Below are 26,999 nucleotides of genomic sequence, written 5' to 3'. Positions count from 1 at the left end.
TTTTCTTTTTTTAGAGATAGGGTCTTGCTATGTTGCCCAGGCTGGTCTAGAAGTCCTCACCTCAAGTGATCCTCCTGCCTCGGCCTCCCAAAGTGCTAGGATTAAAGGAAGGAGCCACCATACCCGGCCTAGAGAAATCTATTATCCAACATGTATTTACCTGGCTTGGGTGTCTGTAAAATTATAATATTGGGCTATCCAAAAGTACAGTTGTTCTAGACTCTGTAATAGAAGCTTTGGGTTAATTGGGAGACAAAAGGTAAGAACCGGCTCAGCTCACAGCAACTGACTCTTACACCTCCAAGGTTTCCACTCTTGGATTTGCCAACTTTTAGGGAAGCTAGAAGCAGACTGCCTGCATGCGGGTCTTGGCTGCATTCCCTACCAGCTGGGAATGTTGGGCAGGTTACTTAACTGCTCGGAACTTTTGTTTCTTCCAGTAAATGGAGATACTGGTGGCATGAATTTCATAGGGGTGTTGAGAAGATTGAATGTGAAATGCTTAAACAGTCTCTGCCATGGAGTAAGTCTTAATGATGAATATTAGCTTTTATAATTATGATCTCGGGCACACCCATCCACACACACAGCGGTCACCAGCAGGAAACATGGTGGATTGAGGAGAGATGGCAGAAGTGGCCCTCGCCTCATCTAATGACAAAGAAAGGAAATGACTAGAACCGATGAGGTCTAAATGTAATGGAGAGGAAGCTTCAGCAACGAGCCAAGAGTCTCTCTGCTCAGTTTTCCAAGGGAGAGAATTACGGGAAGACACAGCTTCCGGCATTTAGAAGTGAGAATGTTTTCATCATCAAAATAGTGAGGTCTATTTTAAATAGTTTGGCTAATTAGGTGCTGATTAAATTGCATTGCTCCCATATGTTTGTGCTTTCCTCCATGCAGAATTTATCTGCCTGAAAAGTCGTAGATAAATTATGTGTCTATGAAGGAATTCTTTGATACCTTGTGCCTAGTAAGCACTCAAAAGTATCAAATGATAAATTATTTTATGAGGCTAATTATCATAATGATACAAACAACATCTAATGTATTTGAGCGCTTATTATGTGCTTCACATAATTATCTCATTTAATCCTATGAGGTTGGTGCTGTCATCGTTTCAATTAACTTCTAAGAGTCTGAAGTTAAAGAGCAGTGGATCCTTGGTATGTCAAGATTTCTGACTTTTCTTTGTTTGCATGCTTGGATTTTTGTTGTTGGGTATTCTTAGCACAAAATGCACCTGCAGGAGAAATGATTGAAATGACTTTCAATGGATCCCTAAATAGACGTGGCTGCTAAACAATCAGGAGGGTGTCATATGGCTGAGCTGAAGATAGGAGCTTCCTGGAGATGGTGTGGTGACTCTTGGAGTTTGATGATTGGAGAGGGGTGGAGAGGAGGAAGAAGCAGGAAGCTGAAACCACCTGTGGAAGCAGACTGGCAAAGAGCCCTTGGGCACGGCAATTTTGGGTAAAGCTGAAAGATGCTGGCCTCTCTTCACCAAAGGTGGTGCTGCCTCGCTGTAACTGACCCCAGTTGATCTGTCCAGTCTCATTTCCTGTTATTTCCTCCTCTCAAGGTCTACAACCTACTTTCTGCTGCCTACTCGTTCCATTTCTTTTCACATGTCTCTGTTTTAACACACAGCGTGTCCTCTATCTTGCATGCCCTTTTTCATAGCCCCACCTGGTAAATTTAATAAAACCACTACTTATTTTTGTGCCCTTTCCTTTGCCAAACATGGAAACGTAGATTACATCTAATTCTTGTAACAATTCTGCAAGGTAGCCATTATTATTTCCATTTTTCAGATGGAGAAACAGAGCCGCCCCTCCAGCTAAATAATAAACACGAGATTAGACAATTAGGTAGACCTGGGGCTAAGATGTAGTTCTGTCTGATTCTAAAGACTGTCATAGTCTTCTTTTCCTATTCCTTTAAAAATTTCCAGTCACCCTTCAAGACTTAGCCTTGGCTGCTCTGCCTATGGAGTAGCCAGTCTCTGTGCCTTTACTTTCTTAATAAATTTGCTCTCACTAAATTTAAACAAAAAAGACTTAGTCTTAATGCTGTTTCCTCTGTGAAGCCTTAATGGAATTCCTCAGACAACTGCATATTCCTCGACAGTCCTGTAATGCTCTGCATGCCCCTACATTTCATGAACAGACGGAAAGGGGTATATCTTTATATATTTTATAACCTCCATCTTCCAACCAAGCTTTTCACATTGCTTGTCATAAAATATACCCCTACTCAATTATTGCTGAATTAATGAATAAATTAATTAATGCTAAGGAGCTCATTTGTAAAGCTGTGAACTTCTTTCTCTTTGCCAGATTACTGATTCTGCCTCTAAGTATGTTCTCTGTCTGCATCCCACACTAGCGTGACGAGCATTGACCAGATGGTTAGTTATGGAGACGTCCCTCCTTGGAACCCAAAGCCTGCATTCCAAGCCAGTGTGCTGGAGACTACTGGAGACCACACCAGGCCCTTGGCTACCTTCTCTGTGGCCTCCAAAAGAGCAGCAATCACAGCAGCACCAAATTGAAGGACCACGTGAAACTCTGAATTAACCTTTCAGGATCTCACCTGGCAGTAGAAGTCTTTGGCCTTCCCAATCCAAACCCGTCTTATAGCATTTGCTGAATGGCCTCACATCAACCTCGTTCAGCACAGACACGCAGTACGTTCCTTCCATGGCTGCTGTGGCCGATGCTTTCCTGATGTTTGCTGTAGCCAAACGTCCAAGCCCCAGCACTCATGTGCAGTTCTGTTTTAATAACGTCTGAGAAGTTCAGGCACATTTCTTGTCAATCATGCGCCGGCCTCTGTCAGTCTTTGACCTTGCTTCTTTGAGATTCCATCTGCCTCTCCTCCTTCAAAACGTGATGTGACTTATTTCCAGAAAGGTATTTTAGAAACTGAGATTATGGGGTAATGAACTGAGACAGTCTCCATCATAGAAAGGGTTTCTACACCTTCCCCAGTGACTGACCAAAGCTGTGTTGCTATTCAACAGATAGCGACTTGTTCATAGCGCATAGCATCAAAACAGTGCAACACTGTGCAGACAGTGACATGTCTATGCAATCAAAAACAGGTGACAATGGGCGCTCCGAGTCCCAAGGAGGCATTTCCACTGATATCTTGGCCACGATGTGCAAGAGCAACAAGTCATTAAATTCGATTTTCAGAGTTGTTCCACGAGGTTGTAGAACACGTTCCTCCTTGCTGGAGTGACCATCCATGCTGATTTATGGCAGTTATCCCAATGTCACACTGTCCCACCTTGCATTTGTCATAGGCAGGAGTATCCAGGTTTGGAAGACAAAGCTTTCCCCCTGTTTGCTATCTCCTCATCCCACCCCGGCCCATGAATGGGACACAAGTCTTGCTTTGCATGAACTGTGGCAAGGGAGTGCACTGTACTGTGATCTGAGTGTGGGAAGAAGCCTAGACAAGAAAGGGCAGCTTTGTGCAAACAAATGGGGATCTCCAGGAGGCCCACCTGGTCCCAGGTACAGGCAGGGCAGGCTGCTGTAGGGGCTGAAATTCACAGTAAGGTGGCCCCCATCGCTGAATACAGCAGGCTCATGTAAGAGGCACTTCCTAGGAGCCTCCGGGAGACTGTGCATTTTTTCTGGCAAAGGACATTATGTAAATGCTCAGGGAAGAGTCATTAACTGATTAACAGATGAGTATAAATTAGTGCTTATGATTAAGTGATTAATACCTATTGTGAACTAGCAAAGCCCAAAGAGAATAGAGCCTGATGAAATGAGACTAAATATTTTGCCTATGCCATTGCAAGGTTTTTAGGTACATGTGTGGCATCTCATTTTGATGTTTTTTTCTTCTATTATTTTATAACAGGGAAAGAAGAAATGACGAAGGGCAGAGAAACCAATCTTTAGTAAACCCAGACACGTCGTACACTCTGTGCAGGGGCCCTCTCGGCAGCTGCGTGTGGAAGTAGCCGTTGCCTCATTTTACAGACCAAGCGATGGGGCTTGGAGCAGCCAAGCGAACTGCCAGAGGTGGCAGAACCAGGACTGGACTGGCAGCCAGGGCGAAACCCAGATCTCATCACCTTCCCCCAGGGCCATCTTTCTCCTGGGATGAGCAGCTTACAGGAAAACCATGGCTTGATCTTGGATGCGTTGTAAGAAGAGTGATGATTGTGAAAACGACGAGTGTGTAAAATCGGTGATGGTGACGACCGTCTCAGTTACGGAGTGCCAGGCACCCTGCTAAACTTCTCATGTTTGTTATTTTACTGAATACATATAAACTGCCTGTGAAGTAGGTGTTATGAACATCTTTTTGCAAATGAGAAATTCAAAGTTCAGAGACAGTAACTGGTTGTGCCAGAATTCAAGCCCAGCTGTGTCTGGTAACAAAGCCTGTGTCCCCGGCCCTTGGTCTGCTGGAACAGGACCCAAGGATGGATGAAAACTCCCAACTAGAGCTTGATGCCCAGAAATCTTGAGGTCCCCAACTTTGGGACAGAGCTGAGGTAAAGCTTTACTTGTTCACCATCAGGATTTTGACTCACAAAGAAAAATTCTGAGTAATGAAATTCTAGGATTAAATTGAGTTTCTAAAATAACTATTAGCTAGAAAAGTATAGAGATTTTATTCTGTGTATTATGTTTGTAAATGCAGATTGGAAGTCACATTTAGCTATTTTAATTGGTTGCTATTGAGATAGGGATAAAATAACGACCCTTTAAAGTCTATTATGAGAAGACATTGAATATGTAATGGGCAATGTAAGACCTTTGGGTGCTTAGGAGTGGGGATCCAAAAAGGAAATCCAGGCTGAGGCTGGGTGCTGAAATGCCGTTTATTTCTTTCCATAGTTGCCAAGGCCAAATCTAAGCTATTAGGCTGGTGCAAAAGTAGTTGCAATTTTTTCGCCATTAAAAGTAATGGCAAAAAACACAATTACTTTTGCACCAACCTAATATTTTCCTCAGGGAAAGCAAATTAAGCGCGTGAATACAAAACAGAACAGTATTGACTTTGCTTAAGGCGTGACAAAAATTTATCTAGGGGGCTTAGTCATCAACACATCAGTGAGAGCACAGTTAGGAAGAAAGGAAACTTTCCCTTCCCTTCTTCTCTATTCCGGTTTTCATAATTCCCTTTCCCAAGGTTCCAGGAGTACTGGGATGGCTTCTGGAGATGCCAAAAGTCTCAATGTGGGAGGATTTGGTCCTTGCCTCGGGGTTCTTCTCCCTGTCATCAGCCACTGAACTTGTCTCTCGGGGCCAGTTTTCAAGTCAGTTCATCAGATGGACAAATCCATGCAGACACTTAGCAAGCTATTATTAAACTTTAAAATAGGATCTGCTTCAACCTCTGTATGAGCCACCAATGCGGAACATTTTAGGGATGAGGGCGAGGAGGGAAGGAGCTAGTTAGGAGAGGAGAGGTTTGTTGCAGGCTGTTCTACGTAGGCCTGGCAGGTCCTCAGGGACAGCTGTGCAGCCCAACCTGAGTGGGGACAAGTGGGCTGTGGGTGGGACAAATGGCCACAGGCCATGAGCAGAGGCAGTGGCGGAGACCACAGCACAGATGTCACTGGCCGTCAGAATCCCACCCATACCCAGCCTCTGACCACAGAGAAAGCTTGCTGACCTTAGCTTTTTTTTCCCCAAAATCATTTATGTCAGTGCGTGTTTGGACAAGAGCCCAAAGGAGAAATCCCCTTTGTTTACCCCAAACCTCTTGAGCTTCTGGAAGGCAAGAGTGCGGCTGACTCCATGCAAAGCCAGTGCCACGCCTATGCAGGCGTTGATGAACGTCACCAACGCCAGTGAGGACCACGTTCAGAAACCATCCAGCCTCAACCAGTTTAAGCATCCATGTTCTTTGTGACTCAACTGTGTTTCTCTGAGTAACCATCCCTCTGATCCATGCAGCTGATGCCAGATTTTTCCTGCTGTTCTAAATGTACTGCCTCTGCTTTTGCATGTATCTCTATGTATTTTTGCATTTTAGTATGTATAGTCTTACAGTTCACTAGAGAAATAAGCCAACGTGCAAATAGACCAATAAACGAAGTGCTCAAGTCTGTAGGAATATCACAAGGTGTTACCGGGCCATGTTTAAAATCCCCTTTTAAGAAACATAGCAATATTATGTCAGATCGTTTGCTGCCCAGGGCTTCTGACTGGTATTTTTCTGGATCTCCTCTTTTGGAACACGAGACCATCTAGATGTCCACGGGGTGTGCACACTCTCCCCTGATAGGCCCTATATCTAGTACTTATTTTCTGTACTTAATGCCTTAGGAAATCTCAGTGCAGGCCCTCCAACAAATATGAGTGCTCTGAATGCCACAAACATGCTTGAGCCTTGAATGTTCAATATTTGTAAATAAGGTTAAAAGATTGCTTACCCCAAGGGACAGGGGCATTAATTCTGTGGAAAACTGGGGCACAACAGCACTGGGGGACCTGGTCCCAGAATCCCCAGGGCAGGAAAGCAGGTAAATCAGAGCCTAGTTTGTGCCCAGTGTTGGCCACGCTGTCCCTGTCACTGCAGTTGGGAGGCAGCTGAAGCCAGGTGGGCGAGGAGCAGAGCGGCTGTGATCTCTAAGGTGGCCAGATGGCAGAGAGCAGCCTGCTGGGCATGGTAATGGCCAACCTAGGCATGGGCACTTTTTGCTGGAATTTGCTCTCTGTTATCAGGGCGCCAGGTGACATGGGTCATCTTCCGCTTCAAGCCAAGTTACAGGACAACAGGAGAAATCCACCACCTGGCCGAGACACCTCGGTGAACAGCCCTCATATGGGCTGAGCTGCAAGTTGATCCCCAGAAAACAAAACTTGTTCCTGTTTGGTCCTGAAGCGCTCTCTCCCACCCAGTCCTGTGCAGAAGCTTGGCTGCCTTCAGGCCTTTGAACCTGAGGGTCTCAGCGCTGTTCTGCAGACCATAACTCCATCCTTACCCCAGGCCCAGCTCTGTCCCCTTTCCCTCACCCATCTGTTTTCTTGTATGCTGCTTATTTAAGGAGTGTTAACAGCAATAGATTTAGCAGAGGCTGAACAAAATGACTTTACGAAGGACAATTTTCTATAAAAATAGTGACCTAGGAAAGAATAGGTTAGGGGTTAAGGTCTTAAAATAACAGAAGCATTTAACAGAGGCTGGCTAGGTACTCTAGCTGGGGAATAGGGCTTGGTGGCTTGAACCAGGTGAGACCTGCCATATAGTTTAACTGTCCTTCAAGATTACAGACCCACAGCCCCCCTCCTTTTTTTTAACCACTTCTCAACAGCCATGTTACTTCTTGGTGACTGGCAGGTACTATAAATAGCATCAGAATCATAGAACTGGAAGAGGATCTCCTGGTTACTTAGGCCAACCCCTCCCTTTAGGAAACTAAGACACTGTGACAGTGTGTTCGTGGGTTTCTTTCTTTTTTTTTCTTTTTTTGAGATGGAGTCTCCCTCTATCGCCCAGGCTGAAGTGCAGTGGCGCAATCTTGGCTCACTGCAACCTTCACCTCCCATGTTCAAGCAATTCTCCTGCCTCAGAGTAGCTGGGATTATAGGCACATGACACCAGTCCCAGCTAATTTTTGTAATTTTAGTAGAGATGGGGTTTCACCATGTTGGCCAGGCTGGTCTTGAACTTCTGCCCACCTTGGCCACCCAAAGTGCTGGGATTACAGGCGTGAGCCACTGCACCCAGCCTGTGTTAGGTGTTTCTGATGGGATGTTCCCCCCACAGATTTCATTAACATTTATTAACCTTTGCATATGTTTTTCAGCCCCCTCCCTTCCCATCCCTGCCAATAATCTGAGAAACCCCTTCGATATGCAAATCCCAGCTCAGTAAAACGATGGTTCAGTTTCCATAACAAGATTTTTTTTTTTTTAATTCACCTGCCCTGAACTCCAAGTTAAGGCAACAGACCTTCAAGAATGAGATTGGGAACTCCGGCTTGGGAGAAGAGTCTTGATCCTGCGTCCTGTGAGATCAGTTCTTGTTTTTCACAAACATGTCTTTAGGCATTTAGAGGATTAATGCTGACTTGGGGGCCTAAGGTGAAGAAACTTTGTAGATGTTCATCAGTCCAGGAATCATGCTAGAAGTGGGGACAATCTGAGGTCCCCCTTAGGGATTGTCCTGCTTGGGGCTAAGGAGAATTAGAAGGGGCAGGAAGGAGATAGGACCCTGGAGATGAGGGGCTGCAGGGGCATACGGAGGCTTCCCTGGTGGGCTGGGGTGCAAAGGCGATTGCTCTTGGCAGGGCAGCAGCGGGGCACGCGTCCCATGTGCACACGCGTCCCATGTGCACACGCGTCCCATGTGCACACGCCTGCGCATCCTCACGTGTGTGTGCTGCTAGGAACATGGCCAGGTTCTGAACCTGGGGAGGGGCCCAGGCGCGTGAAAGAGAATGGGCAGAGAGCCCGAGGAAGGACGAACTCAGAGGTCAGGTGGGATGCAGTGAAGGAGGGCAGCCAGGGGGCGCCGTGGAGAAGGCTCTCTGCAGGGCAGCTCCTGGGGGATCTCAGAGCCCTGCTTTGGGTCATGCCAGCTGCCCCCTGAAGCTGTCTGGCAGTGGACCTGGCAGCACTAGGAAACTTTTGGCGCATTGAGAGAGCAGGAGAAGAGCCTCAAGGAGGCAGCTCTGGTCTTGAGAGAGATGAAGGTGTTGCGGTCTCTGGGTGCTCGTGTTTCCTCACTCAGCACGCCTGGCCTGTCCTTCCTGCTCCTCCCCGGTCCCGCCTCTTCCCCTCTGACTCCCCCTTTTCAGACTGTTCTGTTGGGATTTCTCTTCCCTACTGATTTGCCATTCACGCTCACGCTAATTTGGCTTCCCTCTTTGAATTTCAGGGCTTAGAGGAAGTCCAGAATAAGGTGGTTCTTGGGTCCTGGGAAGTCGAATTCTGTGCTGTCGCATCCTACCCAGCCTGGCCTGGCGGCCAGGAGGAGGTGGGCAGGGGAAAGCCAGCTGGCAGGAGGGCACTCGGGGCACTCGGGGCACTCGGGGCACTCGGGGTAGGCCAAGGGCTTTCACCGGCCTAGAGGCAGGGGAAGGAACAGCAAAACAGGAGAGGCTGCCTACTCCGTACCTTCTCCCAGACCACCATCGCCCAGTCCTGAGAGTTAATTACCTAATGACAAAATCACTGAGTTTCCAGAGAGGTTGTGTGGGAGTGAAGGCTCCTGTAGGTCCAGTGTAGAATTGCCTGGAGGCCAAAGATGGGCTGGGACGGTGCTTCTCAGGCTTTAGCGGCCACTTGCCCACTCAGGGAGCATAGACGTGCAGATGCAAGTCCATGCGACCCAGGCAGGCAGGGACTGGCATTTCCAGCCAATGCCAGGCAATGACGGGCGGCGGGTGGGAGGCCCACACTGAAGCACAAAGGATGCTGCAGCCTCCTCGGTGCTCCCGGGCCCAGGCTGGATGTCTCCTGGGGTGTTCTGAGGGATAAGAAGTCTAGCACGGCATTTCTGACACCTGAGTTTCCAGGAAGGTTGCATATGAGAAAAGAATCCCAGAGCTAGCCTGAGCCGCCAGTTCAGAGCTGGGGCGCAGGCTCCCCGGGAGGCTATGACAAGTTCGCATGCACCTCCAGTGCCTTGGGGGTCACTAGATGCGGGCGCAGGAGTGGGACTGGCCAAGACGAGCTCTGAAGTGAGCGTCTACCTTGGGATTCCCCCGGCTTATTCATCTCTCTTCCTTTGTCCCACCTCCTAAAAGCCTTCCCAGCTCTCCAGTGTCTTTCTCCTATAAATAATTCTCTGAGTTCATTTTTACTGGAGAATAAATAAGAAGTCTCACACATTCTAGAAGGATTGATATTTTAAGAAGGACAGCATCAAATAAAAAGGCCTGAACATTTGTGTCTACAGCTTGTCGCATTCAAGGTGGTCCTCAGAGACAGGAGCATGGACCCAGATGGGAGGGGAATGATTTTTAACCCTATCTGGAGGCAACGGGCCTGACACTTTAGGGGCGGGGTTATGTTGTGTGATGGAAGAAACGCTGGACTGGCAGTCAAAATACCTCCCTCTCAAGGGTTTCATTCTCAACTGTAAAGTGAGTGGTTTGGCCCAGGTAGATGACATTTAAGAACTCACCAGTTCTTGAAGTCAACAGTTTTCCTCATCACATCGGAATCCAGTCATGAACCAGAAGAATCCTGGCTGCAATGGAGGTAACGATGCTCATCAGAATGGACCCCAGAGGAAGGAACTGAAGCCTTTCAAAATACTGTCAGCAGATACTCGCACCTGTACTCTCCTTCGAAGGAGGTGGGAGGAGCGCTGAAGTCAAGGAGGGGAGGGTTAACGCCTGTGGCTCTGAGCACTGACCCCAGGCCAACACCAGCCTCTAAGGCTTGGCGTTAGTGATGTAAAGCTTGGAACCCGATCCTTTCCCAGGGAACAGAATGGGGGTGCAGTTCCTGAGAAAGCAGACTGAACAGAAATTAGCCTTCACCAGCTGCTCCTGTAATTGCATTTAAATTCAGTTAAACTAATTTCTTACACTTGATAAAAGCAGTTGTCTTTCCAAATTATTCTCACACTCTTCTATTCCAAGCACAATATAAATATATTATGACCAGGTGACAAGGGCCTTTCTCTCTGGGTCTCTCTGTCACCCTTCCTCTTGGCCCTTTCCTGGAATGAAGTTTGTTACAGAGAGCTCAGAAAGCTGAACTGCCCTATTAGCATAAGATTCTGTGACTCATTGACTCACAGATTGTAAATCAGACTAGCATTGGATTTTAATTAATTATATTAATTTAGGGAAACAACAAAACTGAAAAGTCTGCAGTGCTCCATTTACTGAGAAACTCTGAAATGTCTTTTATTTTTAGCAAGAGCCATAAAAACATCTCCTACTGAAATAATGTAAAAATCAAGGAAGGGTTGTATTACTCAGCGTGATCGCGCCCTTTAAAAGGCTTTGACATTTTCCTTATTTTTGTAAGTTTTTTTAGAAAGAAAAAATATATATGATATATTACATACACATCCACACATGTATACCAGACCCTCTCTGTTACACTACTGACTGTAATTCAGTATAAGGTGTTTCTACCTGAGATCCTCTCAAGGGGAGGTTTATTACTGAATTATCATAGAGAACATGCCATTAGTTATTTAAAAGACTGCCTCATGGTAAGAAACTCAAATATTTGTATACACACACACACACACACACACACACAATTCATTCTTATGTATTGTTCATTTACCTTTAATCAGATGTCAACATATGATCGACATATGTTAGTATCTGCTATGTGTCTGACACCTATGCAGGTGCTGAGAGCATAAAGGTAAACTGGACTTTAGGAGAGCACAGTCTAGAAGGGAAGTAAAGAGGGTTCAACAGGGGTTAAGAGGCATGATAGAATTAAGGGCAGAGGGCTGTGGAGCAGGAGGGAACACCTAGGAGAAACAGGGAAGACTTCCTGGAGGTGATGGCACAAAGGGAAATCAATCTTGAAGATCCAGAGATTTTAGTTTGGAGAATAACTATTGCCAGCCCTCTACGTGCCAGACACTGGCTAGATACTGGAGAATCCAGAAATAAACAGGCTGGACACAGTCAACACCCTTTTGGAGTTTATAATCTAGTAGGGAGATCATCATCAATCAAATAATAACACAGGAATTAAATTGCTATTGCAGTGAGAGCTTTGAAAGGAAAAGCACAGGCGCTAATTGTATACTTTCTGGGGGGCTAAGCGATATGACAAAAGTGAGAATAGACTTTCCTGAGAAAGCGACGTTTGAGCAGAGACCTGGCGGACAAGTAGGAGGGGCCAGCCAGGAGCAGGGATGCTAGAAAAAGCTTCCAGGCCGAAGAAACAAATATGCAAAGCACGAATAGGAGAGGAAACTTGGAGTTTTCTAGAAACTGAAAAGAAGCCATACTGGAAAAGAGCAAGGCAGGTGAGAGTGTCTTAAGGCCAAGGCTTGACAGGTGAGCAGGAGCCAGACACACGTGCGCACACAACACATACATGCACACACACACACGTACACATGCACGCACACACATGTACACATGCATGCACACACGCATGCACACACATGTACACATGCACGCACACACATACACACTCACACCCATGCACACATGCATGCACGCACACATGCACACACACATGCACACACATGGAATCTGGGGAGGAGAATTATGAATTTAAAATTCCCTAACAGTGTGCCTGAGGCATAAGAAAATAAATTACTCTCCCTCTTTCTGTACCTAGCATAGGTCTGTCAACTTGGCTGGTCTATGTAGTCTGCACCTTCATCTTGGTCTCCAGGAGTGTATTCTGTCCCATTGGCTCACGTGGCTAATTTCTGTATTTTTAAGTAGAAATGGGGTTTCCCCATGTTGGTCAGCCTGGTCTTGAACTCCTGACCTCAGGTGATCTGCCCACCTCTGCCTCTCAAAGTACTGGGATTACAGGCATGAACCACTGTGCCTGGCCTCTGATTTTGATTTCTAACCTAATTTTCCAACTTGTCCCCTGCCTCTGTGACAACTCATAGTTTTTGGTAGGATTATCCAGCTGTAGGATGGAGTAGCTCATTCATTCAATTATATATTCAACAAATGCTTATTGAACATAACACTTTTGTGCAGAAGTGCATTCCTCGTTGCGCTTACAGTATTGCAAAAGTATATGGTACATGCATAAAAATTACAATAGTGAATATTATAGTGGAGGCCCTAGATAGTGACCAAGGTAGAGAAAAGAAAAAAAAGATAAGATTGTGTTCATAAGAAATCCAAAATAATTAATAAGGGACTTTATTAAGGTAGCTGGATGTAATAGCAGTATAGAAAACTCAGTTGTGTTCCCATAAATTAACCATAAAGTACATAAAAAAGAGGAAGCAACTAATATAAATATTTTAGAAGATGTGTAAGACTTCTATGGAAAAAAACGTAAAACTGCATTGAGAAATATTAAAGAAAACCTAAGTAAATTGAGTAATACTATATTCATGGATGGGAAGATCCAATATCGGAAAGATACTTATTTTCCCAAATTGATTTGCAGGTTTGTACATCTCATGTATCCTAATTCTGATCAAAATCTCAGCAACTCTGGGTAGCATTGACAAGTTGATTTTAACATGTTCATGTAAATACAAAGAATATCTCAGAGTCTTTTGAAGAAAAACATTCAAGTAGGAGGACTTGCTCTACCAGACACCAAGATTTTTTAAAAGTTGTAGTAAGTGGGGTAGTAGCCCAGAGTAGACAAATAGACCAGTGGAGCAGAATACAGAAGACAGGAAAGGCAAGCGTACGTAAGGACGCTTGATGTATGATAGAGGCCCATGGCAAGTCAGTGAGGAAAGGAGAAAGGAACGCCTTTTCAATGATGAAATCCAGGTAGATTAAAGCTCCATATGTGAAAGGAAAAAACTACAAGTTTTTAGATGATAATATGAAATACTATACATAAAATTATATGTGATCTCTTCTTAAGATTCAGAGATGAAAGATACATAAATTTGACTGTATTAAAATTAAAAACTTGTGTTCATCAAAAAACACAATAAGAATAATAAAAGGTCAGACTGCAAGGTGGGATAATGTACAAATGTTATATGTTAAAAATGTTGTAATACATTGAGAACGTGTAAAGAACTACTCCAAGCCAATGAGAAACAATCCAATAGGAAAATGTGCAAAACCCAGCAAGTTACCAAAGAAGAAATCCCAATGGCCAGTAAATATGTATAAAAGCATTTTATTAGTAATGAGCAAAATGCAAATTAAAACCACAAGGAGATAACATTAGAAGGCGATACCACAAAGAGATATCATTCATCAGATTGGCAAGAATTTAAATGACAGTATTATTTGACAAAATCCATTGGCTAGGATGTGTAATAATGGAAAGTCTCAGCCAGTGTTGGGGAGGGCATGGGGTAAATCAGTGTAACTGCTTTAGAAAACAACTTATTATCCACTATAGTTGAAGGTTTATACCACTTAAAACTCAGTTCTCTGCTACTACTCATATCCTAGAGAAACTCATGTATGTGTACACGAGGATATATGTACAAGAATGTTTAAGGAAGAATTGTTTATAACTCAAATCTGAACCGACAATGAATGGGCAAATAAATTGGATATTCTTACAAAGGAAGACCAACTGTTAATACAAATAGAAGCAGCTATTTGCAAAGTGAATGACTCTCAAACTGTGTTGACCAAAAGATATAAGACCAAAGAATATGTGCAACATGATTTCCATTTACACAAAATTTTAAAACAAGTAAAACCAAACCATGTTGTTTATGATGATATATCACAGTGGGAGAAATATAAAGTAAGTAAAGCCAGAGAAGGATTATCACAAAATCCAGAACAGTAGTTTCTTCTTCTTCTTCTTCTTTTTTTTTTTTTTTGGTTCTTCTAAATCTAATTTCATTTATTTATTTATTTATTTATTTATTTATTATATTTTAAGTTCTGGGGTACATGTGCAGAATGTGTAGATTTGTTACATAGGTATACATGTGCCATGGTGGTTTGCTGCACCCATCAACCTGTCATCTACATAAGGTATTTCTCCTAATGCTATCCTTCTCCTATCCCCCTACCCACCGACAGGCCCCGGTGTCTGATGTTCCTGTGTCCACGTGTTCTCATTAGAACAGTAGTTTCTTCTATGTGATTAGAAAAGGGCACCCAGGGAGCTTCCACTGCTGACAATCTTCTACTTCTTGACCTGGGTGGTAGGTACCATAGGTTCACTTTATTATTATCTACTAAACTGCACATTGTACATGTGTACTTTTTAATTTTTCTGAATCGATATTATATTTTCTCCAACATGATTGAAAGAAAAAACATTGCATGTATAATTTGAGTACTCCCAAGGATTTCCAATCTTCTGGAATCACTCTTCTTTTTAACATCCTGATGAGAAGAGTGAGTCCCCATGATGTGCGACCGTGGGGAGTCTGTTCCTCATCACCACGAATTGTTTTTAAGTCTCTGGATTATTTTAAATGCCTTCTCGTTCCAAACTGCTCCTCCAGGGTGCGTCTGGGGCCACCTGACCACGGCCTTTCCTTGCAGTGTTGCAGGTGCATCCCGCTGGCCCCGTATCTGAGGATGGGGTGCTCTCCACCCGCCCTGGGCCAAGCAGGGACTTGCTAGTCAGTAAACCTCTTTCATCATCAACTCATCAGTGAACTATTTAACAAGCACAAATACACAGATGTTTACAAATAATTTTTGTACATACACTACCATTATTAGCTGACATTTCAAGTGAATATAAATCTACAATTCAGAAATACTGGCTTTTTTGGTCATCACCTTGAAAGATCTAATTAGTCATCATTGTATTTTTTCCTTAAGATGTATTTGACAAAGAAGCATTTTCTTGGGGTTCATTTTGTGTGCATTATCAGCATTAACTTAAACCTCCAGTTTCTTTGCAGGAATATTTTAAAACTACTAGTCCATTTTTTTGTGTGTGAGGGTGAATTTAGTTAAATGTAGATGATAGAATCCATAAACTGACTCAACTGCTCATGTGTAAATTACAATACATTTCAGTAAGTCAAAAGTAATGAACAATGCTATAGAAGTTATTCATCACGGGGCAACAAATTATTCTCAAAAACTTTAAAATTTTTTATTATCTCACAGTTTCTGTGTGTCAAGAATCAAGCGTGGAGTTTCTGGCTGCCTCTGAATCCAGGTCTCCCATGAGGTTGAGGGTATCGTCAGTGTCATCTGAAAGCTTGTTGGGATCAGGTATTGGTAGGGAAAAGGGGGTTATCTGCTTCTAAACTCACTCATGTGGTGGTTGGCAAGCCTCAGTCGCTTGCCATATGGTCTCTCCATGGGTTACCTTATAAGAGAGAACCCAAGACAGAAGTCACAATTTGACCACAGGCATGAGCCCCCAGCCAGGGACAGGTTCACAGACACGTGACCTGTGTGGTTACACAGGGCCCTGTGCTTATAAGGGCCCTCTGCACTTGGTTTACTGCTCTGTCGTATCATTCCAAAATACTTAATAACTTTGAAACAAGGAGCCCCACATTTTCATTTTGCATCAAACCCTACAGATGACGTAGCAGGCCTTGCCTCTGGAAGTCGTGTTTTTGCTTGATGTCACTGACCTCAGGTTAGAGCTGGATTTCACCAGTTGAGGACACTTAGCTTGAGCGCTATCAGATTCTCTCTCAGGAATTTTGCTAGTTGGAGACTGGGAATAGGATTCAAGTCACATAAATGGTGACACTCTGGAGACAAGGTTCAGAAAAATGATACTTTAGAGGTCACCAGAAGCAGTCATTGGTGCTTCCCAAGTCATGGTCATTTAGCTCTTCTCTGGAGTCCATGAGATGTCCCAGGCTCTTATCAATACATTTCTCTTTTTGCTTAATCTAACTATATTTGAGTTTTGTTCTCTGTAATCGCGGAATCTTAATAAATTCCACAAATTTTGTGGGTTAACAGTACTTTAGCTAGGATGTATAAGTCAGTAGCTTACACACTTTCCAGTCAATTTTGTGCACCTCTTCCAAAATCCAAGTTCAAAGATGCCATACATGCAGCTTGAAATCCACCACAGTGAGGTTATTTATACCACAGAAATAAGCAAATACTGCAGATCAGTAACCCCAACCCCCACCCCCCACCCCCACAGCGAGCCTGTTGTTAAACACTTACTAGCTCACTACTGGAGCTCTTTTGCTTTAGGATACAATGAGAGTATTACATGGGATTGGGCTCCGTCAGAATGAGGCAGGGAGAAGAGAGACAGGACTCAAACGTAACAAAAATATCCAAACCCTTAAAACTCATGGTGTATTTAGTGGCTGCTTTAGGGCACTCTCTTCAGTTCACAGTGACCCCCTCCCTGAGAATTGCTCCCACCACGTGGTTGCCTTTAGCAACCATAACCCCCTTCCACCCCAGTTTTTTAGACCAGGGGTGAACCCATCCTCTGAAGTAGACCAATCAGATTCCCTCTCTTTTGGAATGTGAAATTGGGATTCAGTAATTTTATGATCATGATGGCAGAAGAGAGCAAGTAATTGTTTCTCCTCTCTTTTGAGATTCCAACAGAATGTAAAAAAAAAAAAAAAATCCAAAACAATGGAAGACAATCATTATCAAGCATGATATTTCAACACATTTCTGGAAACCTACTGACAAACAAAACAGCATGGGGAAGCGTCAGCCCAGACAGCCCAAGAGGCTACTGCAAGAGAAAGGCCAACCTGCCCAACAGAAGCCCTGGAAAGTCTCCACACTAGGTTGGTAGTTGGTACGTACAAAACTCTACTTACTAAATGACCATATCCACCGTTCCTCCATGCGTCCCTCTCCTGTCCTCTCCACTATTCCTAGGAAGGCAGCCCAGGGTTTTTGTTTTGTTTTGTTTTTTAAGATGTAGTTTCCGCTCTTGTTGCCCAGGCTGGAGTGCAGTGGCACGATCTCAGCTCATCACAACCTCCACCTCTTGGGTTCCAGCAATTCTCCTGCCTCAGCCTCCCAAGTAGCTGAGATTACAGGCATGCACCACCATGCCCAGCTAATTTTGTATTTTTAGTAGAGATGGGGTTTCTCCATGTTGGTCAGACTAGTCTCGAACTCCCAAACTTAGTTAATCCGTCTACCTCAGCCTCCCAAAATGCTGGAATTATAGGCATGAGCCACTGCATCTGGCTGGCAGCCCAGTTCTTTGCCCACAAGCAAAACAAAAGAGGATCCAGCCTAAAGAGAACGAGGACTGCTAGGGCAGATGTCAGCGTCTTAGAATAAAGACCTTTTCATTCTTGCATTTGGGTCCCTCCCAGCCCCAAATCTGACACCCCACCTGGAAACTCCTCCTTCATTTATTCTGAAGTGAAACCTGCCATTTTTTGAACTCTGCTCACATCTACAAATTTCCCAAACATTGTATTTACCAAAGAGCAACATATTCGTCTGTCTTCACATTCTTTACCTAAGGTAAATAAATACATAAGACTGGGTAATTTATGAAGAAAAGAGGTTTGATCGGCTTATGGTTCACAGGCTGAAAAAGAAGCACAAAGCTGACATCTGCTAAGCTTCTGGCGAGGCCTCAGGAAACTTACAATCATGGTGGAAGGTGAAAGGGAAGCTGGCACTTCACATGGCTGGAGAAGGAGGAAGAGAGATTAGGGAGGTGTCCTATACTTTTAAACAACCAGATCTCATGAGATCTCTATCATGACCACAGCACCAAGGGGGTTGTTTTTAAACCATAAGAAACCGCCCCATGATCCAGTCACCTCCCGCAAGTCCCCTGCCCCAACACTGGGAATTACAATTTGGCATGAGATTTGAGCAGGGACACAGATCCAAACCGTATCAAGCAGAAAAATCGACACATACATGAAACCACAGGGAAACTCCCCGAGTCATCTAGAAACAAGTCAAGCCACTCTCCTATGTTGAATTATAAATGGAAAACCAAAGTGAACCAGACTTCAGAATAAAAGGAATAGCAAGAAAACAAAGCAAAACAGATGAAACACAATAGACTGATCCTGAAACAAAGAAGATAATTAAGCGAACACAATAGAAAATTGAAAAGTGAATAAATAAAGAACACGACTATCTAATTAGCATCCTAAGTGAGTCTAATTAGCATCCTAAATGAGAGGTGAAAACTGTCAAACTCATGTAACAAGAACAGGGTGCACTGAGAAAGGAACAAGGCAAACAGACAAACGGTGCAGATGGGGCAACAAGAAAGAGCACAGGTATGTGAATGTATGATTGCCAAGGTGGAATCCTACGTTGCAAGTGGCCATTTTCTCCACATGGGATGGAATTCAGGCACATTTTAAAGCTCAAGAGGTGGGTTTACCATCTTCCCCCACATGAAAGCATCAGCAGAGAAAACCAACCTTCAGAGAAGAGAAATAATAATAATACTAAACAGGAAAGACAAGGAGAAAACAGAGCAGGAGCACAGCGTAGACTCCTGGTATCCGTCCGCCTCCTATTTTGTGCTCCTGGAGAGACCTCACTGCCTCCGGGTTCTGTGAGATACCTTAGTAACTTTCTAATCAGCTCCCTTCTTGGTTCAAATGAGGTCAAGTTACTTTTTGTTAGACAGAGACAAAGGAGCCTTAACTAAGACAAAAGGATTGGGAAGCTGGAAGGCGATCAAGTCTCAAGTCCCTTAGGATCAAATGTGAGTAACGGAATTCAGCAGAAGAATCAACTCCAGCTAGAAGCTCGTGTCCTTGTTCTTGTGGTTAACTTTTCCTAAATATTGCCCTGACATTCAAATTATAAAGTTGGACAGCAGATGCCCCACATACAGTGTTTCCTGCATTTACATTCATTTTCTTAACATCTTGAAAGAAAGATGGGGCTTAGCCTGCCAAATCTCTAAGCACCTTATAATAACCTATTCAGACATCATATGGAAGGATTAATTGAACCGTTTCACACATTAATACGCTAGCAAACAAACGAACCTACCTTTTCATGTAGCTAAGGCAGCCTGGGAACTTTAAATGCAACTACTTTTGATTGACCTGAAAATAATATATTTTTATCCTTAAAGCCAGACTTGGGAAAAAAACCAACAACAACTACAACAATAAAAAACCACTCTGGAGAGAGAGAGAGAGAGAGAGAGAGAGAGAGAGAGAGAGAGCGCGCGGGCCATAAATCAGCAATTTGCATGACAGACCATTATATCAGCCCCTAGTTCTTTTCTTCCCTCCTCAAGGTGTTTTGCCTAAATGTCCTTCCTTCACGTTGCCTTCTGGGAGGCATTGGAAATGAGGTTCAAAAAAGCCAAAAGAGAAAGGAGCCTGGTGTGTTCCGATACAGGAAGAACACACATGGCCCTGGTAGGTTCCCCTAAAGGAGAGAAACGTGGATTTGACGGGAGTAAAAGACAAAGAAATGTTATCAAGAAAACGATCTCATAAAATGAAGGGTGCAGGTATTGGGGAAGATGAGTTTTTTTTATCCTGAAACCGGCTTTCTCTTTTTCAGACACACAGCAACTTTATTTTTCTTTGTTGATTTTGGTCCTGTTTGTTTGGATTCCAGGCTTGAGACAGTTGCCTTCTCAACCCAGCCACAGCCCATGAATTTGTTGTTTAACCCAAATCCAATTGAGTGTTGCAGGCAAGAGGAGAGGAAACATCTCACACCCAAGTGGCCCACACCGTAAACAAAGGGGAATCTCACTGTGCCAGCTCTTGGCTTCAGCGAGCCCCAGCAGGAAGCCGATGTCCCCGTGCCAGGGTGAGGGCAGTCGCCGAAGCAGATGCTGGGCCACTGAGAAGAGCGATTGATTTCAGAAGCTCAAATTCCTCGGGGTGGCCGCCGTCCTCCTCCCCTTGGTGGGAGGGCGGAGGTAACTGGGAGCTATGTTGGCCACCACTGGCTGCCAACGCGGCTCGAGTTGGGAGAGTTGTCGCCAGTCTCTGGCTGCAAGCAGGAGGTTTGTTAGGAATCAGCATTGTCTACTTATGAAGATTTATGGAGAAGCCGACAAACATTAGGCTTTGAAGCCGAACTCAGGTGAGCTCTCTCCCTTCATGGAGGATTCGGAGAGGCAGCCTGGATCATCAAGAATGATTTCCTCTCCTCCCGGTTCCCATTGGTATTCCAACCCTGGGCCTGGCCCAGGAGGAAAAGCAAGGGAGAAGCATGGCTTTCTGGCTCCGCTCATCCTTCTTCAGAGAGAAGGAGAGGGACTGGCACTTTTTGTGGCATTTCACGCGGAGGGGGAAAGGCCAAGATAAATGGATAGTTTCAAGGTCATTAGCTTCCCGAGCTCGCGCTGTGCCTTCCCTGCCAGAGGACTGCTTGGAGAGGTTATAAATGTTTTGCGGCTGGACCAGGGGAGCCCATTGTTGGATCTGGGGTCCGGACACCTGCTGCCAGTGGCAGATCTGGACTCTGGGGTTGTGGAATGTGCCTTCTCTCCCTTCACACATTGCCCTGAGAGAGCTCGGGCCACAAAACGTGGAGTTGGAGCACTTGGAAAGCTCTGGACCCTCGTCATGGGCACCGCCCTGTGTAGGGGAGGCCTGGGGAAGCCAGCCAGGGAAGAACTCAGAAAGGGCCTTGTCTCTTGGCATTCGCTCTTTCTAACCTGAGAGGAAAAAAACCAGAGGTTAGAAATGCAAAACCCTTAAAAAGAAGAGGAAAGTAGCGTCTTCTTTTTAAAGATTTTGCATTTCTAATGACGGCTGACAGTGAGTCGCGTGGAGGCCAGGAGTTCGGGGCAGGGCGGAGGAGACTGTGAGAATAGCAATTCCCATTCTTGCCCGTGGCCATTGGAGTTTTAATTTAGTTTCTCTTACTCAGTTTCTGGACCCTCCAAGTTCTCATTGACTGTGCCACATGCTCACTTCTCTTTTTAAATTCAAATTTTTTTATTGTGCCCTTAAGTATTTGACAGGGAAAAAAATGGAAAGTTAAGATTTTAATTATTTACTTCATTCCAAATTTCTCTCTGAGCTTTAAAACTGCACACATACACATATTTACATCAGTGTGTGGATACGATACTGCATTCTGCTCCGTCCACATACTATGGTTTATATATATGTGTGTGTATGTGAATATATGTATGTGTGTATATATGTATGTGTATATATAAATATACAGAGATAAGAACGATGTTTATGCTAGCATATGGAGGTGTATACACACACGTGCACACACACGCACACACACACAGACCCTGTCACCTTCCTCAGTGAGCATCTTATCGGATCCATAATACATCTCCATATATTAGCATACACACCATTCTTATCTCTTAAGTGGCCATAGAATAGATCACTGTACTGATAGCTTGGCTTGGCCATTCCACTATTCCTGAATATCTTAAGGCTGAATTTCTATGTCTCTGCATCTATATCTATAATTTCAGCCCAACATGGCTGCATTCCAGACCAGAATGGTACATTGGATGCACTCGATGAACGACATTGATGCATCATTATCATCCAGAATCCGTAGTTTACATTACGGTTCAGTCTTGGTGTTGTACATTCAATGGTTTTGGACAAATTTGTAATCACACATATCCACCATTGTAGTATCATACACAGTAGCTCCACTGCCCCAAGGTCCTCTGAGTATTTGGGCTGAATATTTATATACATATAGCTATAATGTCATCCCAAGATGAAATTTTATATTTCATTTTTAGTTACAGCCTGTCCCCTTCCTTTCCTTCTTCCTTCCTTCTCTCCCTCCCTCCCTCACTCCTTCCCTCCTTCCTTCCCTCCTTCTCTCTTTCTTTCTTTCTTTCTTCTTTCTTTCCTTCTTTTTTGCATTACTTCTCTGGGTTATGATCTTAGAGGTTCAATTGCCAGATCAAAAAATATAAATCTTGGCTGGGTGCGGTGGCTCACGCCTGTAATCCCAGCACATTGGGAAGCCGAGGCGGGTCAGGAGTTCAAGACCAGCCTGGCCAACATAGTGAAACACTGTCTTTACTAAAAATACAAAAATCAGCTGGGCATGGTGGTGCATGTCTCTAATCCCAGCTCCTCGGGAGGCTGAGGCAGGAGAATAGCTTGAAAGTAGAAGGTGGAGGCGGCAGTGAGCTGAGATCATGCCACTGCACTCCAGCCTGGGCACAAGAGCAAAACTCCATCTCAAAAGAAAAGAAAAGAAAAAAAAATATATATATATATATATAGAGAGAGAGAGAGAGAGACAGAGAGAGACAGAGAGAGACAGAGAGAGAGAGAGAGATCTTTCATAGTCCCTTATTACATACTCTCACTTAGTTCTCCAAAGACCGGAAGGCAAATCCTGATCATGCAATGTTGAGAGCAGTGTCCAAAGGAAGACGTTTCCTCTCATCACAGTCCAGATTGATTTTTACCACTTTTTCTTTACTTTTGGGAAGGCTGCCCTCGCCACTCCTTTTTTGCTTTAGTTGTTTTTCTCCTGATGCTCATTTTTTCCAACCAAGTTCAGTAGATTCTGTTTTCTCTCCTCACAGTTTATTGTCTAGGGAAGCATCTAGCACTCTGTGCAATTGGTGAATGGCTGGCCCCACACACCTGCCACCCAATAAAATGGAAACAAGCACCTTTGAGGGCTCGACCACCAGGCGCGGCATTTTCAGCCAGGAAGGCCTACTCCTCACTCTGCCCTGTGTCGAGCCTGGGTGTTTTTCAAGCTCACCTTCAGGGTACCGTGAGTGGATGGGCGGGGGCAGGTGAAGTGCTAACCACAGGCCTGCCGCCCACCTGCTCCAGCTGTCCGGTTATGGGAAGGCAGGAGAGTGAGAATGGTAGGATTTCCAAAAGGGTCTGGCTCCCCCAGGGTTTGCTGCTTAGAAAAGATGCTGGGGGCCAGGCACAGTGGCTCATGCCTGTAATCCCAGCACTTCAGGAGGCCGAGGCGGGTGGTTCACCTGAGGTCATGAGTTCAAGACCAGCCTGACCAATATGGTGAAACCCCATCTCTACTAAAGATATAAAAAATTAGCTGGGCGTGGTGGTGGGCGCCTGTAGTCCCAGCTACTCGGGAGCTTAGGAGGCTGAGGCAGGAGGATTGCTTGAACATGGGCAGTGGCGGTTGCAGTGAGCAGAGATCACGCCACTTTACTCCAGTTTGGGCAACAGAGTGAGACTCCATCTCAAAACAAAGAAAAAAAGAGAAACGACATTGGGCCAGACAACCCATGCCAATCACTGTCTTTGCCTTCAACTGAAGACGCAGGCACACTGCTTCCATTGAGGTGAATAGGAACGGGCCAGCTCCTGCACATTCTGCAGGACTGAAACAGCGCACCAGGGTGGGTTTTGTTTGTTTGTTTGTTTGTTTTGAGACAGAGCCTCACTGTTGCCCAGGCTGGAATGCAATGGTACAATCTTGGATCACGGCAACCTCCACCTCCCAGATTCAAGCGATTCTCCTACCTCAGCCTCCCGAGTAGCTGGGATTACAGGTGCGTGCCACCATGCCTGGCTAATTTTTGTATTTTTAGTAGACTCGGGGTTTCACCATATTAGCCAGGCTGGTCTCGAACTCCTGATCTTGTGATCCACCTGCCTCAGCCTCCCAAAGTGCAGGGATTGTGGGTGTGAACCACCACATGTGGCCCAGTAGCTTGCTCTCTGTCGGGAGGAGTACAGGGAGAGAGCACTCAAACCAGAGATTTCTTGCAACATGGTGACTTCCCGGGTTCAGAGCTGATCAGTTTGAGATTTCACCTGTGAGCAGGCGCTGGTAAAGTAAAAAGCAAGAATGGAAACAAAAGTTAGAAATGGCATTTGCAGAGTCCTGGGTAACTTTAGTACTTGTATATTGCTTGGGCCTGTCTGCAGTGGTGGGTTTATGTTGCTCATAAATGTGCTATCTGAGCAATTTAAGTTGTGGGTACTTTATGAAAAAGCAGCAGAGAGACTTCTAAAGCAAACGATGTGACTAGCATTCAAAGGACCTGCAGGGTTTCATCTGTAGCAGACCCTGTCACCTTCCTTAGTGAGCATCTTATCCGATCTGTCCACTCTGTGCCCCGTGCAGGGTGGACGGCAGAAGAGGCTGTGATAAGCAGGTGTTGAACAAATGAGTGAGCAGGGATGTGCTTGCTGTCCTCACTTTAATGATGAAGAGATCTCATAGAGAAAACGTTCGGCAGCTTGCACCAGGGACACGGGCACTTACCTGGAAACCTGGGCTCGCACGGGAACACCTGCCCTCTGGCCTGGCCTTTTCCACTTTGCTGTGTCATGAGTTGGTGAGGACTAATTTTTGCTCATGCTTTCACAGGACCAAATGGGAGAAATTCCGTTAAAGCAACACAAAGAAAAATGTATTCACCATCCGGGCAGCAGAGCTTCGGCAGGCAGCAAGGGCCAGTTCTGGAATCCCTCCCCCAGGAAAGAAGGTTTTAAAGAGGGAACAGACCAGTCATCCGTTCTAGACAGTATTACCCCATCGCTTAGCATTTGCGTGGCGTTATGCTCTTCGCAGAGCGTTTTCATCTATGTGACTTCATTTGATTTTCATTACAACTGTAGCCATAACTATTGTTGCATCTGCCGGTGAGAAAACTGAGATGCACAGCAGCTGTGTTCTCTCCAGGATTGCACAGCTAGCGGGAGGCAGAGCCAGATTTCCCACAAGCACTCAACGCCAACGATTAAGGCCAGGTCCCCAAGACTGCACGGCCTGGGGAGCATTTTAATTGCTAACATGAAGCCATAGTGTTGCTAGCAAGTCATATGTTAACTCATCTGACTCTCACAGCAACCCTACGAAGTGGACACCACCCTCAGCTCTACTTTTCAGATGAGAACATTGAGGCACAGAGAAAATAATAACCTGTTGAAGGACACCCAGGAGGTAAGTTGTAGAGACATGACTTGAACCCAGAGGGTTCTTTACCGCTAATTACCTGTCTCCGAGAAGAGGGCAGGTGCTGCGATCATGGTTCCCACACGGCATCGGGAGGGTCTGCTTGCTTATTCAAGGACAGTGGCAGAGTGTGCCTCTGTGGGCCTTGAAAAGCAGGGAACGCATCACCCACAGAGCAACTGATCTCACAGATCTGAGGCCTTAGCAACTGTAAGTCCTGAACTCCCCAACACGGGGAGGAGCAACAGCATTTAAAGCTGAACCAAAATAAGTGAGAATGAACTGTGGATCTGCATCCTCGGCTCAGCCCCAGATGGCATGAGGGTTTCTCAAAGCACAAAGAACAGCAGAAGCACCCCCCGGGAAAAGGTGCACCGTGGCTCAGCATTATGGAGGTGTGCCCAGGCTGCTCAGGGCTGGGCACAGGCCTATGCATTGTCCCTAAGAGAGAGCAGAGCCCTGGCCGGGTGTGGTGGCTCACGCCTGTAATCCCAGCACTTTAGGAGGCCGAGGGGGGCAGATCACGAGGTCAGGAGATCAAGACCATCCTGGCCAACATGGTGAAACCTCATCTCTACTAAAAATACAAAAATTAGCTGGGTGTGGCGGCTTGTGAATGTAATCCCAGCTACTCGGGAGGTTGAGGCACGAGAATCGCTGCCCGGGAGGCAGAGGTTGCAGTGAGCCGAGATTGCGCCACTGCACTCCACAATGGCAACAGAGCAAGACCCTGTCTCAAAAAAAAAAAGAGAGAATGAGAGAGAGAACAGGGAGCCCTACAGGTCTACAGAAACACAGGCAGAAACTGTTCAGAATTGATGCATCAACGGTCAACTAGTAAACCTGACACGTTGGGGGACCCTCTCAGCCGAAAGAAAAGGGATTGCTTTTGCATTTTTCTTTGAAACTATTTGCTGCAGTCGAGGAGCTGCCATCTCCCAAATGTCAGAGAGCGGACAGGGTCTGCAGAGTTGCTGGATGAAGTGGCTTGGCCTTTGGAGCAGAAGGTAAATTGGCACGGCTCCGCGAGGCCTGGGCTGCCGAGGCAACACGCATGACTGCTCCCGACAGCAGTGTGGGCTCTGCCACCAAGCCCGGGGAGGCCTGGCAACTCCGAGATTGGGGACTGGCACCGAGCGCCCTGGGGCTGGACAATTGGCCTGCCCGTGCTTGGGCCATTGTGGGATGCTGCTAGTTCCGGCTTTTGCTGGGTACCATTTTTCCTTTCCAGAATCCACTGTTTACAGCTCCCTCATCTTCCCTTCTGTTTCCATCCTTGTTTTATGCAAAGAATGAGGCTACATATTCAAGGCTTCCCTTCCCCAGTATCCAGTCCACTAACTCCTTTATTTATGAGTTCATCTATAATCAGTCAGGATTAATTACCCCTCATTGAGGAGCCCCTGACTATATGCTGAGCCCTGTATACACAGCACAGAAGGAGTAAAAACATGGTACCTCCCCTGGAGAAGTTTCTAGACTTAATTTGGGAGGTCAAAAGCAAAAATCAGTTTCAGCAAGGATCTGTGAACTGCTGTAACTTTGAAAGCCAGAAGAAAGGGCCGATTCCAGTTGCTCAGTGATCCCAGGAAGGGCAGCCCTGGTTGCCATCCCATAA

Source organism: Aotus nancymaae, unplaced genomic scaffold (assembly GCF_030222135.1).
Source record: "Aotus nancymaae isolate 86718 unplaced genomic scaffold, 86718_ANA_hifiasm-v0.15.2.pri h1tg000032l_0, whole genome shotgun sequence".
Lineage (NCBI taxonomy): Eukaryota > Metazoa > Chordata > Mammalia > Primates > Aotidae > Aotus > Aotus nancymaae.
The sequence above is the reverse complement of the archived record's forward strand: the minus strand, read 5'-3'. Positions refer to the sequence as shown.